The sequence below is a fragment of the Solanum verrucosum genome, unplaced genomic scaffold (assembly GCF_900185275.1).
Source record: "Solanum verrucosum unplaced genomic scaffold, falcon-dt-bn FXZP01001114.1, whole genome shotgun sequence".
Taxonomy (NCBI): Eukaryota; Viridiplantae; Streptophyta; class Magnoliopsida; order Solanales; family Solanaceae; genus Solanum; species Solanum verrucosum.
Genome location: NW_026019658.1, coordinates 1 through 9,662, shown reverse-complemented (window position 1 = coordinate 9,662; position 9,662 = coordinate 1). Strand labels below are relative to the sequence as shown.

The following is a 9,662-nucleotide window of genomic DNA, read 5'->3' as shown; positions in this document are numbered from 1 at the left end:
CAAAAATCGGGGTAAATGTTATTCTTGCAACTTCCCTGAATGGTTCTGAAAGATTTGCAGGAATGGAATAGAGAAATGCAGATTAAATGTACTTATAATGGTGTTCAATTATCAGAAACAGAATTTCCCAAAGATTGGTTGAGAGACGGGATTCAGATCAAAATTTTATTTCCTTTTTGTCTGAAACCTTGGCATATATCTAAACTGTACCCCTCCCGCGGAGAGCTAATGAAAAAGCAAAAACAAAAAGATGATTTTTGTTTTTTAACAGTTTGGGGAATGGAAGCTGAACTTCCCTTTGGTTCTCCCCGAAAGCGCCCTTCCTTTTTTGAGCCCATTTTTAAGGAACTCGAAAAAAAAATTGGAAAATTAAAAAAGAAATATTTTCTAACTCTAAAAATTTTCAAAGGAAAAACAAAATTATTTAGAAGAGTTTCAAAAGAAACCAAAAAATGGTTTATCAAAAGTATTGGATTTCTAAAAAAAATAAAAAAAGAACTTTCAAAAGTAAATCCAATTGTATTATTTAGATTCAAAGAAATATCGGAATCCAATGAAACAAAAAAAGAAAAAGATTATCTAATTAGTAATCAAATAATTAACGAATCATTTAGTCAAATTGAATCTGGAAATTGGCCAAATTCTTCACTGATAGAAACAAAAATGAAGGATTTGACTGATAGAACAAGTACAATCAAAAATCAAATAGAAAGAATTACAAAAGATAAAAAGAAAGTAACTCCAGAAATAGACATTAATCCTAATAAAACAAATAATATTAAAAAACTCGAATCGCCAAAAAAATTTTTCCAAATATTACAAAGAAGAAATACTCGAGTAATATGGAAATTCCATTATTTTCTCAAATTATTCATTCAAAGATTATACATCGATCTATTTTTATCTATCATTAATATTCCTAGAATTACTACACAACTCTTTCTTGAATCAACAAACAAATTGATTGAGAAATTCATCTCCAATAATGAAATAAATCAAGAAAAAATTTACTAATAAAAAAAAAATTCACTTTATCTTTATTTCGACTATAAAAAAGTCACTTTATAATATTAGTAAGAAAAATTCACATATTTTTTGTGATTTATCCTACTTGTCACAAGCATATGTATTTTACAAATTATCACAAACCCAAGTTATTAATTTGTCTAAATTTAGATCTGTTCTTCAATATAACACAACGTCTTGCTTCCTTAAGACTAAAATAAAGAACTATTTTAAAACACTAGGAATATTTCATTCGGAATTAAAACATAAGAAACTTCAGAGTTATAGAATCAATCAATGGAAAAACTGGTTAAGATGGCATTATCAATACGATTTATCTCAGATTAGATGGTCTAGATTAATGCCAAAAAAATGGCGAACTAAGGTTAATCAAAGTTGTATGGCTCAAAATCAAAATAGAAACTTAAACAAATGGAATTCATATGAAAAAGACCAATTAATTCATTACAAAAAAGAAAATGATTCGGAACTCTATTCATTATCAAACCAAAAAGATAATTTTAAAAAATGTTATAGATATGGTCTTTTAGCATATAAATCAATTAATTATGAAAATAAAAGTGACTCATTTTTTTCTAGATTACCCTTTCAAGTAAAGAAGAACTTAGAAATTTCGTATAATTCCAACACGTCCAAACACAACTTTGTTGATATGCCCGGCAATCTTCATATCAATAATTATCTAAGAAAGGTCAATATTCTAGATATAGAAAGAAATCTCGATAGAAAATATTTTGATTGGAAAATTATCCATTTTTCTCTTAGACAAAAAGGAGATATTGAAGCCTGGGTTAAGATCGATACCAACAGTAATCCAAATACTAAAATTGGTATTAATAATTATCAAATAATTGATAAAATTGAGAAAAAAGGGGTTTTTTATCTTACAACTCATCAAAATCCAGAAAAAACTCAAAAAAATTCGAAAAAAGTCTTTTTTGATTGGATGGGAATGAATGAAAAAATATTTAATCGTCCCATATTGAATCTGGAATTTTGGTTCTTCCCAGAATTTGTACTACTTTATAATGTCTATAAAATAAAACCGTGGATTATACCAAGCAAATTCCTTCTTTTTAATTTGAATACAAATGAAAATGTTATTCAAAATAAAAACCAAAAACAAAACTTTTTTCTACCATCAAATAAAAAAATAAAGAATCGAAGTCAAGAAACAAAAGAACCCCCAAGTCAAAGAGAGCGTGGATCAGATATAGAAAACAAAGGAAATCTGAGCCCTGTTTTTTCAAAACATCAAACCGATCTTGAAAAAGATTACGTGGAATCAGACACAAAAAAGGGTCAAAATAAAAAACAATACAAAAGCAACACGGAAGCAGAACTAGATTTGTTCTTGAAACGTTATTTGCTTTTTCAATTGAGATGGAACGATGCTTTGAATAAAAGAATGCTCGAAAATATCAAGGTATATTGTCTCCTGCTTCGACTGATAAATCCAACCAAAATTACTATATCGTCAATTCAAAGGAGAGAAATGAGTTTGGATATAATGCTGATTCAGGCAAATTTACCTCTTACAGACTTGATGAAGAAGGGGGTATTGATTATCGAACCTATTCGGTTGTCTGTAAAACATAATGGACAATTTATTATGTATCAAACCATAGGTATTTCATTGGTTCATAAAAGTAAACACCAAACTAATCAAAGATACCGAGAACAAAGATATGTTGATAAAAAGAATTTTGACGAATTCATTCTGCAACCTCAAACTCAAAGAATAAATACAGAAAAAACTCATTTTGATTTGCTTGTTCCTGAAAATATTTTATGGTCTAGACGTCGTAGAGAATTGAGAATTCGAAGTTTTTTTAATTCTTTGAATTGGAATGTCGTCGATAGAAATTCAGTATTTTGCAACGAAACCAATGTAAAAAACTGGAGTCAATTTTTGGGTGAACGGAAACCCCTTTATAAAGATAAAAATAAATTAATTAAATTTAAGTTCTTTCTTTGGCCTAATTATCGATTAGAAGATTTAGCTTGTATGAATCGTTATTGGTTTGATACCAATAATGGTAGCCGTTTCAGTATCTTAAGGATACATATGTATCCACGATTGAAAATTAATTGATAGTACTATATACCCTGTCTCGTATAGAGTATCTGAAAGCAAACAAATGCAAACATGCCTTGTTTTACATCTCATTCGAATCTAATTCGAGTAGACAATACTAAATCAATAAAATAAGGTATTGATTAGATCTAGAAATGAATCAACAGAATCTTCTTCATTTTAGGATTTTAGGTTTCAATTATTCGCTTTTGTGACTGAAAAAAACGTACCTACCACCTTTTTGGATTCCTATCTGAATCAAATTTGAAATTTGATTAATTTATTGGAATTGCTAAAATTAGAGGTTCATAAAGAAATTAAGTCTATATACCACGTTCAAATTACTGGCATTATTATTACTGATCAATAAAATTCTAAAAAATCCATATCTGTAAAATAAAGAAAGGGGAAATTCATTTATGGTAAAAAATTCTGTCATTTCAGTTATTTTTCAAAAAGAAAAGAAAGGATCTGTTGAATTTCAAGTATTCAATTTCACCAATAAGATACGGAGACTTACTTCACATTTAGAATTGCACAAAAAAGACTATTTATCTCAGAGAGGTTTGAAGAAAATTTTGGGAAAACGTCAACGACTGCTAGCTTATTTGGCAAAAAAAAATAGAGTACGTTATAAAGAATTAATTAATCAGTTGGACATTCGAGAGACAAAAACTCGTTAATTTGATTAATTTGAAGAGTTATTTCATTTTCACTTATATGTTTCGATTAAATTTTGATGAACTTCTTTTCACTTTCAGTAATTCATGGAAGAATGAATCGTTAAAAAACTTATGACTGCACCAACTACAAGAAAAGACCTCATGATAGTCAATATGGGGCCTCAGCACCCATCAATGCACGGTGTTCTTCGACTCATCGTTACTCTAGATGGTGAAGATGTTGTCGACTGCGAACCAATATTGGGTTATTTACATAGAGGGATGGAGAAAATTGCGGAAAACCGAACAATTATACAATATTTGCCTTATGTAACACGTTGGGATTATTTAGCTACTATGTTCACAGAAGCAATAACCATAAATGGACCCGAACAATTAGGCAATATTCAAGTACCTAAAAGGGCTAGCTATATCAGAGTCATTATGTTGGAGTTGAGTCGGATAGCTTCTCATTTGTTATGGCTCGGTCCTTTTATGGCGGATATTGGTGCACAGACCCCTTTCTTCTATATTTTTCGAGAAAGAGAATTGATATATGACCTATTCGAAGCTGCCACCGGTATGCGAATGATGCATAATTATTTTCGTATTGGAGGAGTGGCTGCCGATCTACCCTATGGCTGGATAGATAAATGTTTGGATTTTTGCGATTATTTTTTAACAGGGGTTGCTGAGTATCAAAAACTTATTACCCGGAATCCTATTTTTTTAGAACGAGTTGAAGGCGTAGGCATTATTGGGAGAGACGAGGCAGTAAATTGGGGTTTATCGGGACCAATGCTACGAGCTTCCGGAATAGAATGGGATCTTCGTAAAGTTGATCATTATGAGTCTTACGACGAATTTGATTGGCAGGTTCAATGGCAACGAGAAGGGGATTCATTAGCTCGTTATTTAGTACGAATCGGTGAAATGACAGAATCCATAAAGATTATTCAACAGGCTCTAGAAGGAATTCCAGGAGGGCCTTACGAAAATTTAGAAATGCGACGTTTTGACAGATTAAAAGATCCTGAATGGAATGATTTTGAATATCGGTTTATTAGTAAAAAGCCTTCTCCAACTTTTGAATTGTCGAAACAAGAACTTTATGTGAGAGTTGAAGCCCCAAAAGGAGAATTGGGGATTTTTCTGATAGGAGACCAGAGCGTTTTTCCTTGGAGATGGAAAATTCGCCCACCAGGTTTTATCAATTTGCAAATTCTTCCTCAGTTAGTTAAAAGAATGAAATTGGCTGATATTATGACAATACTAGGTAGCATAGATATCATTATGGGAGAAGTTGATCGTTGAAATGATAATTGATACAACAGAAATAGAGACTATCAATTCTTTTTCCAAATTGGAATCCTTAAAAGAAGTCTATGGGATCATATGGATGCTTGTCCCTATTGTGACTCTTGTATTAGGAATCACAATAGGTGTACTAGTAATTGTTTGGTTAGAAAGAGAAATATCTGCAGGAATACAACAACGTATCGGGCCTGAATATGCCGGCCCTTTAGGAATTCTTCAAGCTCTAGCAGATGGGACAAAACTACTTTTGAAAGAGAACCTTATTCCATCTACAGGAGATACTCGTTTATTCAGTATTGGGCCATCCATAGCAGTAATATCTATCTTTCTAAGTTATTCAGTAATTCCTTTTGGTGATCACCTTGTTCTAGCCGATCTTAGTATTGGTGTTTTTTTTTGGATTGCCATTTCAAGTATTGCTCCCGTTGGACTTCTTATGTCGGGGTATGGATCAAATAATAAATATTCCTTTTTAGGTGGTCTACGGGCAGCTGCTCAATCAATTAGTTATGAAATACCATTAGCTCTATGTGTGTTATCAATATCTCTACGTGTGATTCGGTGAGACCTAAAATTTATCAAAATTCTTTTCTTTCTAGAAACAAGGATAAAAAGATTTGATTGACTATATATATTTTTATTTTTCTTCAGCATTTGAGTTGATAAACTAAACCAGATAGTTATATGAGTGAAAGAAAACGGCTTCTAAATTTGCAGTAAAAAAGTTGAGTCTCATTTCCTATGTACAAGAATCAAATGGTGAAAAAAGTAAACATAAGCAAGAGAGATTGTTTACCCCAAGATTCATGAATTGTCATGATAGCTTGAAGCGGGTTCAAAAGACCAACTCTATGGATTTTTTACTGTCTATTACCATAGATGGATTTCCACAACGGGAGGTTTTTGAAACAAAAAATGAGTGGATGGTTAGGAAGACCAAGATACACAAAGGATTAGTAATTGAGATTATGTAAGTTATCCAAGAGGATATTTCTGTACATAAAAGGAATTCAAATTGGGGCTTTACATTCGTAGAAATGATCAAGAAGTACTCCCCATGATTCTGATCCAGAGTATGTTCCTATCCACTGAGTAAGTAACTAACTATCAAGAACGAAGTAATCTTTTACTTTGGTTAAAGGCCCTTTTTCTGAGAAAGGAGAATAGGAATGAAATAAAAAAATCGAAATAGAAAGAAAAGAATCTAATTGCAAAAGCAAAAAGGAGGGATGTCTTTTTTTTTTCTTCCTTTTTTCTTTTTTTGTTTTTATTCTTTCTTTCCTATAATTCAATTTTGATTTCTATTTAGAGAGATAAAATTTTTGTCATGATTCATGAACTAATGTACTCTCTAATTTTTTTCGTAATTGAAAATTCGAGGTTGAAATGTATATGTGATATTGCTATAAAGCACATTTTTTATTTAATGATAAGGTTATTAATCAACAAAGAAAAATTAAAATTCTTAAAAGATGAGATAAATTCAGAAGCACTTATTTATTAGTTTTAAATATAGCAGACAGAATTCCATTGGTCTAATTTGGGACCTTAGGATAGATTTTGACTCTATCTGACAAACATATCAAGATAAAGAATAGGAAAGGGCCCTTAGGTTTATTTGTGACCTCTGAGGAGCCGTATGAGGTGAAAATCTCACGTACGGTTCTGGAATAGCGATGGGCACAGTGATGTTATCATCGACTATGATTATCTAACAGTTCAAGTACAGTTGATATAGTGGAAGCGCAGTCAAAATATGGTTTTTGGGGGTGGAATTTGTGGCGTCAACCCATCGGGTTTATCGTTTTTCTAATTTCTTCTCTCGCCGAGTGTGAAAGATTACCTTTTGATTTACCAGAAGCAGAAGAAGAATTAGTAGCAGGGTATCAAACCGAATATTCAGGTATCAAATTTGGTTTATTTTACATTGCTTCATATCTGAATCTACTAGTTTCTTCATTATTTGTAACAGTTCTTTACTTGGGAGGTTGGAATCTTTCTATTCCGTACATATTTGTTCCTGAGCTATTTGGCATAAATAAAGGGGGTAAAGTCTTTGGAACACTAATTGGTATCTTTATCACATTAGCCAAAACTTATTTGTTTTTGTTCATTCCTATTGCAACAAGATGGACTTTACCGAGGCTGAGAATGGACCAACTATTAAATCTTGGGTGGAAATTTCTTTTACCGATTTCTCTAGGTAATCTATTATTGACAACCTCGTCCCAACTTCTTTCACTGTAAAAGACCACAATATCCTAGATTCACGACTTGTCTCAAACAAGAGAAAGAAACAAGCATAAAATCTTTTTTATAGATATTCAACATATGCTCCCTATGATAACTGAATTCATAAATTATGGTCAACAAACAATACGAGCCGCCAGATACATCGGCCAAGGTTTCATGATTACCCTGTCCCACGCAAATCGTTTACCTGTAACTATTCAATACCCCTACGAAAAATTGATCACATCGGAACGTTTCCGAGGCCGAATACACTTTGAATTTGATAAATGCATTGCTTGTGAAGTATGTGTGCGTGTATGTCCTATAGATTTACCCGTTGTTGATTGGAAGTTGGAAACTGATATTCGAAAGAAACGATTGCTTAATTACAGTATTGATTTGGAATCTGTATATTTTGTGGTAATTGCGTTGAGTATTGCCCAACAAATTGTTTATCAATGACCGAAGAATATGAACTTTCTACTTATGATCGTCACGAATTGAATTATAATCAAATCGCTTTGGGTCGCTTACCAATGTCAGTAATTGATGATTACACAATTCGAACAATTTCGAATTTACCTCAAATAAACAATGAATAAACCCTTAATTCGATTCAAAAAAATTACGAATTACGAAGGCTTAGTTCGGATCTAAAACAATGAGATTTTGCTTGGGCAATTCAAACTAGTGGTTGCTTAATGAGACTCCTAGCTTAATTTAGATTGAAAACAAAACCGATTTCAATATTATATATTATAATAGTAATGGTTTCAAAGTAGATAAATGATATCAAAAATAGATAGGTTTAAACTACTCTTTCGACGAATAAAGAATGGATAGTGGTCCAATAAAATAAAAGCATCTACGTCAATTCATACCCATTAGACTTTCATTCAATTAACAATTTCAAAGTATCATAAAAAATAGAAAAACTTCTTTTTTCCTGGTCAGGTCAATAAAGTCATGAAATTCTTCGTTTTTGATTTTTATAAAAAATGGATTTATCTGAACCAATACATGATTTTCTTTTAGTCTTTCTAGGATCGGGTCTTATATTAGGGGTCTAGAGTGGTATTACTTCCCAATCCAATTTATTCGGCCTTTTCCTTGGATTGGTTCTTATTTGTACATCGTTATTCTATATTCTATCTAACTCCTATTTTGTAGCTGCTGCGCAGCTACTTATTTACGTAGGAGCTATAAATGTTTTAATCATTTTTGCTGTGATGTTCATGAATGGCTCAGAATATTACAAGGATTTTCATCTTTGGACCGTAGGAGATGGAATTACTTCGATGGTTTGTATAAGTCTTTTTATTTCACTAATTACTACTATTTCAGATACGTCATGGTACGGATTATTTGGACTACAAGATCAAACCAGATTATAGAGCAAGATTTTCTAAGTAATAGTCAACAAATTGGAATTCATTTATCAACAGATTTTTTCTCCCATTTGAACTTATTTCCATAATCCTTTTAGTTGCTTTAATAGGTGCAATTGCTGTAGCTCGTCAATAAAAAATTCTATTAAAACTTGGAATTCAAATAAAATTTTGTTCTGTCTTATCACATTAATTTTCCTTGAATTCTATTTGAATTCTAGCTGGATAAATAGAAAGACTTTAGGTCAATCTAGTACCAATCTATTTCTTTGTTCCATACTTGTTATATACTAGTCAATGAAATTAGTTGAATTGTTGTTCATATTGAAAGGAGTCGAGATTGATAAGGAGTTGTTTAATGATTCTCGAACATGTACTTGTTTTGAGTGCCTATTTATTTTCTATCGGTATCTATGGATTGATCACAAGTCGAAATATGGTTAGAGCCCTTATGTGTCTTGAACTTATATTGAATGCGGTTAATATAAATTTTGTAACATTTTCTGATTTTTTTGATAATCGTCAATTAAAGGGAGACATTTTCTCAATTTTTGTTATAGCTATTGCAGCCGCTGAAGCAGCCATTGGCCTGGCTATTGTTTCATCAATTTACCGTAACAGAAAATCAACTCGTATCAACCAATCAAATTTGTTGAATAATTAATATTAATCATCTAGATTCTAATATTGAGAAATCAATTTTAATTAGCATGTTTACTACGTAAAGTATGATCTTGTTTGCAAAACATAAGAAATCAAAGTATTTTGGCCTCTCTCATATCTCATAAACCAAATCCAGAAAGGGTGGATTAGAAAATCATGATAACTCATTGATCATCTGGTATCTAAATATATATTCGTTTCTAAGTTTACTAGATCGAAAATTTATAACTTCAAAAACGTATAGACCCAATGTCACATTCAGTAAAGATTTATGATACGTGTATAGGAGTACCAATG

General features: G+C 31.5%; 2 pseudogenes; both read left to right on the top strand.

Moving 5' to 3' along the window:
- The first annotated feature begins 3,897 nt into the window (after positions 1-3,897).
- Positions 3,898-7,974, top strand: LOC125831273 (uncharacterized; annotated as a pseudogene).
- Positions 7,975-8,312: 338 nt separating this feature from the next.
- Positions 8,313-8,838, top strand: LOC125831375 (NAD(P)H-quinone oxidoreductase subunit 6, chloroplastic-like; annotated as a pseudogene).
- Positions 8,839-9,662: the final 824 nt, after the last annotated feature.